This window comes from Dermochelys coriacea, chromosome 6, assembly GCF_009764565.3.
Source record: "Dermochelys coriacea isolate rDerCor1 chromosome 6, rDerCor1.pri.v4, whole genome shotgun sequence".
NCBI classification, from domain to species: domain Eukaryota; kingdom Metazoa; phylum Chordata; order Testudines; family Dermochelyidae; genus Dermochelys; species Dermochelys coriacea.
The window spans coordinates 16,279,703-16,290,732 of record NC_050073.1 but is presented as its reverse complement, the minus strand read 5'-3'; the positions used below and the strand labels follow the sequence as shown (position 1 = coordinate 16,290,732).

General features: G+C 48.8%; 1 protein-coding gene across 11 annotated transcripts in view; it reads right to left on the bottom strand.

Annotated features, from left to right (window-relative positions):
* Positions 1–11,030, bottom strand: part of LRRC56 (leucine rich repeat containing 56) — a 137,666-nt gene that overhangs the window by 95,293 nt on the left and 31,343 nt on the right. For 5 of the 11 annotated variants that reach the window (XM_038406192.2, XM_038406193.2, XM_038406198.2 and 2 more), the window contains exon 1: positions 83–222. The exons of 1 other annotated variant lie outside the window; for it this stretch is intronic. The gene's annotated coding sequence lies outside the window, so the exon portion shown is untranslated. Of the gene's footprint in view, positions 1–61; positions 223–2,568; positions 2,768–11,030 lie in introns of those variants that run through there. 5 more of the 11 variants (XM_043515848.1, XM_043515850.1, XM_043515855.1 and 2 more) reach the window with 4 other exon arrangements.

Here is an 11,030-nt window from a genome sequence, read left to right as displayed (position 1 = left end):
GAAGCCTGAAACATTATGGGTATTTTGTAAAATTTTTTAAAAACAAAGTAAAGTCATTCACCCCCGAGCTTTTATCTTTCACCTTTTCTTTTCTATCCACCGTTGTTCTGCCTTCTTTTCATATCCATCTCCCTCTCCTCTTATGGCAATTTTCTTTTACTAGTCACATTTCCATTGGTCTTTAGTAGCAAATGGGCTTCTAGTGCAGTGTCTCATGTGCTTGCTCCATGTCCTATTAAAACAACATTAAGATGCTTGTCTTCAATAAAAAGAAAAGAAAAGGAAAATGGATTCTAAAGGCTGGAGTATTCTGTAATAAATAGGAGGAAAACTGTTGCTTCGTCAGTCACAATAGCAGAGGACTGTGCTTAATATGTCCTAAAAATGTGACAGTACCTAATGGAATATAACTTAGAACTGCATAAAGAAATAAAAACTGAAGGCAGCTTCCAGAAGTAATCAGGACAAGGTAAAGGATTTAATAAAGTACAACTGATGTGCCTGGGACCAGTTATTTACTGAACGCCAGAAACAATAGTTGTCTTTGTGGCCATAAGAAGCAAACTAACTCAATGTGGTAAGAAAAGTGTTTGTTTTAGCCTAGCATTGAATAAAAGGCTGAAGTCAACATTTATTGCATTTTAACTGCAGAAAGTATTGCCTGGAAAAAACAGTCAGAATGAGAAATGCAATAGATGTTTACATTAGAACAATCACATTTGTTCTCATGAAGAAAACTACTAAAGTATTCAGGCGATTACTGCACAAAATAGGTACACAATATGGAGGCCTTCTGTATTACGTAGAAGGTTCATGACTGAGTGCTGGCCATGTTCCCTGGAGCATGCACTCTCTAGTTGGAAATCATGGGCATCACCTGCACAAAGTACCATCTTGACTTTAACAGGGGGCATCCAACACACACTCCCAATAGTGCATTGGGAACATACTGCACTTGAATAAACTATGGCTCAATCTTGTAAAGTGAAAAGCACATCCTGCATGGTGCTGAACTCCCATGAAGGCCAATGCGAGTTGAGGATGCACAGCACCTATACAGGATCAGGCCCCTAATGCGCTACAGGACCAGCACTTCAATTACTGAATAAATAAATGTCTTTGTCCATTTCAGAACCAGCTAAAAACTATGAACAATAAATTATTCCCATCTCTTAAAATAATCAGGGATAATTCCCTACATTTTGGGATTAGCCTGGGTTATTTATATTTCAGTATGCTTCCCCTCAAAGCTCCACAGACTTCTATAATTTAAATGTGCAATTAAAAAAAACCAAAACAGATTGTCAGCCCTGAAACAAGCAGAGAACATCAAACATTCTGTATAAAGGATTTTCCCCCCTCCAGTACGGTAGATGCTCTAGAACAGGAACACAAACTGTCTTTGGTCTTAAAACCTTAGAATTTATTAGACATATTCACTAAAAAAGATTTTTGCTTATTCTGAAAGGCTTGTCTAAATCAGTGTTCCCAGTCTTTTCAGATAATTGTATGAGTTTAACTGTACCAATCAGTGCCTGCTGCCTCCTGTTCAGTTGGGCATATATTACTAATAAATAATAATAATGAATAGTCCTTTACACTTTACAGCATTTTCTATTCTCCAAGAACTAAACAAACATTAAATAATTTTCAGAACACCCCCATCAAGTAAGCAAGTGTTCTCATCTGCATATTATAGATCAGGAAAAAGAGGCACAAAAAAAACAGTGGGACTTGCCTAGGGTCACACAATAAGCAGAGCCAGGATTAGAACCCAGGAATTTCTGGCTCCCTGTTTTGTGTTCAAACTGCGACGTCTCAAAAATCACAGGATTGGGATTTTCAGAAACACAAACTTCATAGCAAGTGGCTTGGAAAGCAGATAGCAGCCTGCACCTCGTGCAGCATAGAGACATATCATTAAGATAGGGGTAGTGGAAAGCTAAGAGTACCACCAGCAGGGCTACCACGTCTAAGATATTTACGCAGTCCCATGGCCCGACACCACTTTATTAGCACGTCACTAACTTTACACTATAATGTCCTTGTGCCAGGATGCAGCACCCCAAAGGCAGAACCATGTTTGCTCAGACTGGGAAAGGACCCGGAAGGTCACCCCTCAAAAATGAGGAGAATCCCACAAACACCAGGATGGGCTTCAGAGGGGTAGCTGTGGGAGTCGGGATCAGCAAAAACCAAGAGGAGTCCTTGTGGCGCCTTCGAGACTAACGGATTGATTTGGGCATGAGCTTTCGAGGGCTAAAGTGGGTGACAGCCCACGAAAGCTTATGCCCAAAGAAATGGGTTAGTCTCGAAGGTGCCACAAGGGCTCCTCGTGGTTTTGGACCCGGATGGGCAGCTCCTCTTCATACCAGGGCGCACAGGGGCTGGCGTATGGCAGCCCCGATCCCAGTGCCTGCTTGGGGCGGGGGCGCTATGCGCACAGGGAAGGCCGTTCCTGCTGTTTCCCCTTCCTCACACCCCCGGGTAGCTGCGTCTCCCCCCATCCTCTGGTCCAAACATGCCCCGGGGGGGCAGCCCGCCCCGGGGGGGGGCAGAGACTCCTACCTGCGGCTTATCGCCTGCTGCCAGCAGAGGTGGAAGGAGCTCAGCACACCTCCCTCCCGCCACCGGGGGAAAGACCCGGCCCCTGCCCCCGCAGGCGGTGCCCCCACGCAGGCCGGCCCGCAGCCTTTCCGCTGCCCTCCGGCCTTCCAGGTCGGGGTAGGCGGCAGGTAGCGGCCAGGCCGCAGGTCGCCCTGGCAACTGGCTGATTTGAATATGCTCATTAAATATTCATGACCTCTAGTCCCTTGACCCAGCCCCTCCCTCCAGGCGGCGAGGAGAGCTGGGCCCGCCGGCGCGCGCTGGCTCCTGCTGCCGCCTCTGCCTCTCGCAGCGCCTGCCAGCCAGGGCCAGCTCCTTGGGAAATGCCGCTAGCAGCCTTCAGCCTGGAGAATATGCTCCCCGCGCTTGTCTCCTCCCCAGCCCCAGACTAGAGCTTCAGAGGGGAATAATGGACTAGCAGCCCCCACCCCGCCTCTCCTCACTCCAGCCTCGTCTAGTGCCCCTCCCCCCACTTCTGCATGGCCACCTCCACAAAATTCCCCACCCTCCTCATTGTTGGTCCAGCCAGCATCTACCTCTTCAACACACTTTGCCAGCCCCCCCCCCCCCTTTTCTGGTCTTCTCCATCTGCGCATGCCCACTGCCCCCATCTCTGCATTATTCCCCTATCCAGTCCTCTCAGACCCAGCCTCCCCATATCCATTCCCACCCCCAGCCTTACTAAGGCCTCCTCCAGCTCCATTCCCCACCAGACATACACACGCACATACCCAAGCTCCAGCCCCCTCTTTACCACCCCACCCAGTCCCCTTCTGCCTCTCCCTGCATCAGTTTATGCGGGCCCTAGCCTTATTATGGTAACCTTTGGTTCCCAGCTCCCACACACCCTTCTGCTTATTGCCTCATCCAGCCCCCTTCTTTCTGCCTTGACTAGCCTCCCCCTCCAATATACACTCCCCTGCTTTTGCATGCCCCACTGTTTAGAGCCCTTTGCGTGAGGTCTCTCACAGATGTGAGAGGCGTGAGCCAGACTTTGCATGGGGCCACATTGTTTTTCCCCTCCCTCAATTCCCAGCTTCTTCCATTCCCCTCCCTGACCTGCCCACCAGTGCGGTGCTATAATAGCCCGTGTCAGCCACCATCTCTGCCAGCTAGCCAGGAGCAGCTAGACAGGAGGAGAAGCAGCTGGCCTAGCTGCTTTACAGGTACCACAGCAACTCTGAGACCAGGAAGAGACTGCATGGGGAATCCCTGCTGCCTCATTGCTGCCTGCTGTACTGGTGACTGACACCTCACTAGGGCTGCGGGCAAGCATGACACTTATGTATCTGGAGCCCTGTCACCCCTAATGCCTGGCACTTGCAGCACTGCACATACTCACCATACAGACCTCCAGCCTCCTCATTACAGCTGTGACTGGTCCCTACACCTACAAACTTATACACACCCTCCTCACTGTGGATCTAACTCCCTCACCTGTGTGTCCCCATCCTCACACCCACATGCCTCATTAGAAACCTGTCTGATCCTGTGCCTACATGCAAAGCTTCCTCATTGTGGCTCTGTTCACCCCCCCCCCCCCAACTCTGTATCCCCATACCCACACCCAGTTGTCCTCACTACAGCCCAGTCCAGTACTCCCCGCTGCCACATATCCTCCCCATCACACATGCACATATACAATCTCCTCACTGTGGCTCCATCCAGTCCCCCCACTTCTGTGTACCCACTCCACACACTTTACAAAGGACCCATCTCCTGCCCACCACCTCTGTGTATATTCTCCACACATCCAGCCCCTTCATTACAGCCCCGTCTGATTCCCCCTACTTCAGCATACTCCCGCCTCACTCATACACACCCTCCTCTCATTACAGCTGCATCTAGTCCGCTCATCCTGTACACTCAGCCATCTCATTCCTCTCCACTTCTATATGTACACCCCTCTAAGTATTCAGACCCAGTTGCTTCAGTATGGCTTCACGTGGCCTCCACATACTCACTCAATTGCCTCAGTAGGATCTCACCCAGCCTCCCTTCCACTTCTTTGGACCTAACCCCACCGCTCTCCTACGTTCCCAGCTTCAACAGGGCCCAGCACAGTTCTCCCCTCACATCTCCTTTTAACTCCACCCAGGCCTAAAATATATCATATCACAAAAAAAGTTATGAAATATTTAAGGTTGCTATACACATAGTACGCCTGACGCAAACCCACAAAAGCAAGGAAATGAAAAGTTAAGCCATATCACAGTATTTATCCTCTACTTCACCCAGAGGAAGGCACTTTACCACTGCATGCCACAGATCACTCATCACAATCTTAACTCTGCCCCCATAGGGATGCCAGCCTTCCAGCACCCCCTTTACCAAAACACCCACAAACTATTCCTCAGCTTTCCCTTCTCCACCCTCCTTTATTATTATTTGTATTACAGGACCACATAAAGACCCCAGCCTGTTCCATTGTGCCAGGCACTGTAAAAGCGCATAAATAAGAGACAGTCCCCACTCTGAAAAGCTTGCAATCTAAACAGACAAAATAGAAAAGAGAAGGAGGGGAAACAGAAAGGCAAATTGACTCATGTTAATAATTTTATTAAGATAATGTTGAAGTAAAAAAAATGGTACAGAGTTTAGGCATAGAAGTTTCTGGTTATCAGGGAATAAGGTACAGATTATCAAGGGGTGCGAAGTTCAGTTTAGGAGCAGGTGGCGTAAGGAATACATAATCTGCAATCTCCCCAATTGGGGGTAAAAGTTTAACGGGTCAAAGTACAGACATTGAGATATGGGGGTATGTTGTCCATATAATGGCTATGTTCAGGTGTGGAGTATAATGAGCGGATACGATGATGAGGATGGATCTACCCTCATTTGGTGGGATTTAATGTTCAGTGAGCTTATGGTTCCAGTTCATATGGTCCAATTAAAAAAAGGTATCTCAGTCCCTTTCCCATAGTTGATGCACGATGTTGTACCGGCTCACACCTCCTGGTACTGTCGGTGGCCGGTGATGTGTTTGATGTAGATGTCCCTGGACCATTGGATTGTGTCTGAGACCATGAGGCGCCGCATGAGCTGTGCGTACCGTCAACCGATCCCGCAGGTCCGCAGCACACGCTCGTTGCAGGGGTCCCAAGCACCCAGGGCTCCGACAATCAGGGCATCCATCTGCACCTCGTAGCCCTTCACTCTCAGGGTGTCGGCCAGGGGGGCGTATTTTTCCAGCTTACGAGCTCGGGATTCGCGGAAGGCCGGGGTCCTGTTCTCCCGTGATGTCGATGAGGATGATCTTTTTCTGGTCCTCGTTGGTGACTACCACGTCAGGTCGTAACTGGCTGTCCGTCCCGGGGATGGTGGAGTTCACGGCGACCTCCCCCAGGCACGGTCCAATGGCTTTCACCAGGCGGTTCTGGACGGCGTTGTGGCGCAGCTGCCAGGCTCTGGAGTGGGGCTTGCAGCTGCACAGGAGATGGGGCAGGGTCTCATTGGAATAGCCGGACTTCCTGCAACGCTCGTCTTGGTTCCCGTGGTGGACGGCTCCGTTGAGCGGGATGCAGTTGAGCCGGGCGCGGTGGATGAACCGCCAGTCGGCGAAACGGGTGAAGCTGCCCCCGGCGAGGAAGTGGTTGCTGGCGTCCCACTTGCTGGTAAGTTCGAAGACTTTACCCTGGTCTGGTTTACGCTTCAGGGTTTCCATATACAACAAGTGGATGGCCGCCTTCAGGGTCCTCTCCAGCATGCCCCTGGTGCTCGGGGTGAAGATGGTGTAGTCGTCGGACCTGATCTGCGGCACCAGGACTCCCAGTTCCTGCGCTCCTCGCACCACTCCCAGCGGCAGCTGATGCGCTTCCCCAGGCGATGCGTGGCATTGCGAGCACGGGACCACAGTGAAGCGATGTCACCACTGTCCCGTCCAAATTCGCCATCCAGAGAACCGCTCAGGAATCTGGCGGTGTCTTGATTGGAGGGGGCTCTGCCGATCCACTTCTTTGTTGCGTCATGGAGGGCATTTGCTGCGATGTTCCTTACCATGGCATCGGGACACGTCAGCAGATGGAAGGCGTGGGTGATCACCGCGATGTCACAGAGGTCATCCATGCGGGGGACATTGGCATCGCCATGCCTGTGGGTGATATAGACCAGCTTGTTGCTGGCTCTCTGAGAAAGGAACAGCCACTTCTTCACCAGCTGCCGGACGATCTTGTCTGCCTTGTTGAGGGGTACCTTCGCCACGGCAGATCCCCAGGACGAAAGAGATGCGGGGGATCAGGAAGGTGTTCTGGGAGTTTATCTTCTGCCATGGTGCTAGCAGGGAGGCGTCGATCTTGGCGGCATCTTGTAAGATCTCCTGGATGGTGTCCTCGGGTGTCTGCCGGACGCGGAAACCCGTCGGCGTGCCGAGGTGCCAGTACGCCTGCCCCTCTGCCAGGGGGATGATGGGCTCGCCCTGGATCTGGAACCCTGTCGCCTGCACCGAGTCTCTTTTGCTGCCGTCGATGTGGAGAGATGCGCACTTCTTTGCATTGAAGCGGAGCCCCATTCAATCGGCAGCTCGACTGGTGGCATCTAGCATACGTTGGAATAGACCCCAGGTCTCCTGAGTCCTAGTTCAGTACCCTCCCACTTGGACTACACTACTTCAGCCTGTCCCTTGCTATCAGTTATGGAATTCTGGCATGCTTAAAAGGTGAAGTTTGGCAAAGGGTGTACTGGAGAGTGGGTATCCATAGTGAGGGAGAGTTAAGGTTGTGGTGTGTGACTTTTGTGTAAAGTAGATGTGGTAGTGGTATGCTTCATCAGAGAACTGTCCTTACCAGAGAGCGAGGCTGGGAACATAATCGAATCTAATCTTTTACTCAAGATCATAAAAAATCTGCTCCTTACAATAAAACAGCACTGTTGGTGTTGGAATTAACCCTCACACTTAATATAAACAAACAAACGAACATGCAATGCAGGTAGTGACACCTGTACTTAAGATTGCTTGATACTTCCCATTATAAAATCTTGTTTTCAGTTGCTTATAACATTGCCAAATTTAAATTGCTTGAGCTGAAATTTTCCATGGCAGGTCTTTGCTTCTGACTGAGGTTTTGGGGAAAGTTTCAGCTAAACCAGTTCATCTGTTTCTCAGAACAAGGTTAGGGAAAAACAGATTATTTTGCTGATGGTAAAAAAGTGCATATAACCATTTCATTGGGAAGCTAGCACTTTCATACCTTGGAGCAGGGCCTTGAAATTTGGCAGGAGGATTGCCTTTGTGTTATAGATGTGCTTATTGCTCTTCCCATGAAACTATGCCCAAATTTGGTCAAATTATAAGGTTCTGAAAAATCATAGTTCACACATGCTCAGTAGATACTTGCTACTGCTTAAGTTTCCTGACCCTCACAGGTCCTGTGTGTGACTGGACTGTGCATGCATCATCCTTACTGATCAAATGAGCGTGATCCCACTCAGGGCTACAGAGGCTGAGCAGGACTTTCCCTGCTATTGCTCCTCCAGTCTATAGAGGCCACTACGGCAACACGAACCAGAACCGGCAGCAGGGTGACTAGCTCTCCTGCGCTCCCAATTCTTGCCATGCTGGTGCCCAAGCATGGAGGAGAAGGAAAAGGAAACAAAGTGCCTGACTCAGATGGAGAGAGGTGAAGACTGAGGGAAAATGAGGGAAGGGAGGATAGGAGCCTGGGGGTGGAGGGTTAGGAGGTGGGAGTAGGAAGGAGGCAGGAGCAGGGGGAGACAGAAGAGGAGGCGCCATAGGAACAGGGTTGGAAGAAGGTTGTGGGGAGAACACTGGCAGAAGTAAGGGATAAGGGCTGGAGCAAAAGGCGAGAGACAGAGGAAGGAGACAAGCAAAGGGGGCACAGGACTGGAGCTGGTGGGGGAGGATAGGAGCAGGGTGGGGACAGGCAGGATTAGGGTGGGGAGTAATGAACAGGAGCTGGCAGGGGGTAGATGGATAGCAGAAGAAGAGGGAGAGGTTACTGGGGGACAGGGGCAGAAGTGTCCAAATAACCACTATAGATCACTCCTTTGAAGAACGTAGAATTGAATCTATTATTCCTGAGTCCCACATTCCTTTGCTGTAAGCTGTAAAACTCAATGGCAAAGTGTGTGTTTCCATACCCTTCTAGTTTTAATTTCCTCAGCACTGTAGCATCTGACTGCTTCACAAACATTAATACATTTATCTTCACATTGCCCCCGGGAGGGAAAGTGGCATTATTCTGATTGTAGAGATGGGGAACTAAGGAATAACACCATTAATGTCAAAGTGTCCACTAATTTGGGGTACCCAATTTGAGACACTATGATCTGATTTAAAAAAAAAAACCCTTAAAATTTTATAGCACTTTATTTGTTCAGGGCAGAGCTCCCATTGACTTCAGTTGCTGCAGTGAGGGCTCAGCACTTCATCACCTCATGGTTTCAAATTGGGCATCCAGAAAATGAGAATCACACAGTAGTGGCCAACTGTCGAAAAGTCTGGCAGAGGTGACTTGCCCCAGCATCACAAAAGAACTCTGTGGGGGCAGAGTATCATCATTTATGTACACTCCAGTCTATTCCATGCATGCTATGTTGCTTTGGAATACGCATATTCAGTTCTCCATCTGAAATATACACAGATGTGATCATTTTTGAATTTTTAAAATTAAATACACCCATTAAATTCTATTTAGAGCTACAAGAGCAGATTTAAAGGTGTGTTGATGCTGCTGAGTGTCAATAACTCCATTCACTGGTTTCTTTGCATAGAATGGAAGCTAAGGTTGGTGTCAGAACTGTTTGTATAACATAACTCGTGATTTCCAGTGGTTTAAAACGATGTATCTAAAGCAACTTTTTCTTTGGAATAACAGTTACCAAGCTTGATGCTCCATTCAGAGCAAGAGAATTAGGTGGGCCAGTAAGGGGCTAGTTACTTGCAGCTCCTTGATTTTTGTGCCAGCCTGAACCCAATGTCATTTAGCACTATGCCACATCCACCATACTGCTGCAAGTGTGTCAGAGCTTAACCACTGCTGATGGCTTTTGGATACAGTATTGCAAAGAAAACACCACAGTGCTGTTAAAAAAATAAACCTTAGACATTAGATCAGGAAATGAGGCATCTTCTGGGCCTGATGGTCAAGCAGTATCAGAAAATATCACTCAGGGCCTGATCTTTCACAGTGTGGAGCACTCTCACTCCCACTGCTGTCAATGCAAGCTGACAGTCCACTTTCACAGGAAGGAAGGCTGTGGGAGGTAGCATGCTTCAGGAAAGTAGTATGATTCAGTGGAAACAACACTGGATTGGGCGTCTGCAGATGGGAGTATTTTTCCCAACTCTGGCAGACCTGCTGTACAACCTAGGGCAAGTCACCTCTCAGTGCCTCAGTTTCCAAGATGTAAATTGGGGAAAATGATACTCTCCTATAGGGCTACGTGTATGTATATGTATTTGGTAATATTAACCATTTCCCCTCCTTCCGTTGGAATTAAGCTTGTTATGATTACTCCAGACTGAACTACTTTTTTAAACCATTCAAGGATTAAATGCATCTTTCCATAAACAAGAAAGATGAAATCTGGCACAATCTCAGAGTAAATACAGGAGCTTTGTGCCTGAACTACGCAGAGTTAATGTAATGGCTCTGTGGATGGTGTCAGAACAAAGCTAAGATCAGGAAGAAAACTGTAAATTAAAAACTACAGCACTGATGTGATCCCTCTCCAGGAACTATCTTATACATATAAAACCATAGAGAGGAGAAAAAGGTCTGACTCCACTCTTGAGCTACCAATTTCCTTATACTTTGAATATATAAAATAAATAGTTTATGAAACTATGTGGAAATTTTAGTCCTGATTCCAATCTCACTTACACCAGTAGAACTGCACTGATTTAGAGGGAGTTACTGTGGATTCATACTGGTGGTAAATTAAGTTAACGAGAGCTGTGAGTGCTCACCCACTCTGCAAACCAAGCCTAGAATGCCTCCGATTGGACATGCTTTGCCCTTGGAGTCATGCCCTGTCTACTTATGTATTTAAATGAATATATGGCCCTTATCACCTTAGAATCTGAGCATCTCACAGTCATGAATGGATTTGATTTGATTTATTATTAATTGATTTTGTAATTTGTATTACAGTAGCTCTTAGAGCAGAGGTAGGCAAACTATGGCCTGCAGGCCACATCCAGCCTGTGGGACCATCCTGCCTGGCCCCTGAGCTCCTGGCCGGTGAGGCTGGCCCCTGGCCCCTCCCCTGCTGTCCCCCCTCTCCCACAGCTATACCACTGCGTGGCCAGCACGGCTGGCTCCATCCGGGTGGCGGGGCTGCGAGCTCCTGCTGCTCTGAGCGGCATGGTAAGGGGGCGGTGTGGGGGGAGGGGTGTTGGATAAGGGACAGGGGGTCCCAGGGGGCAGTCAGGAGACAGGGAGCGGTTGGATGGGGCAGAGGTT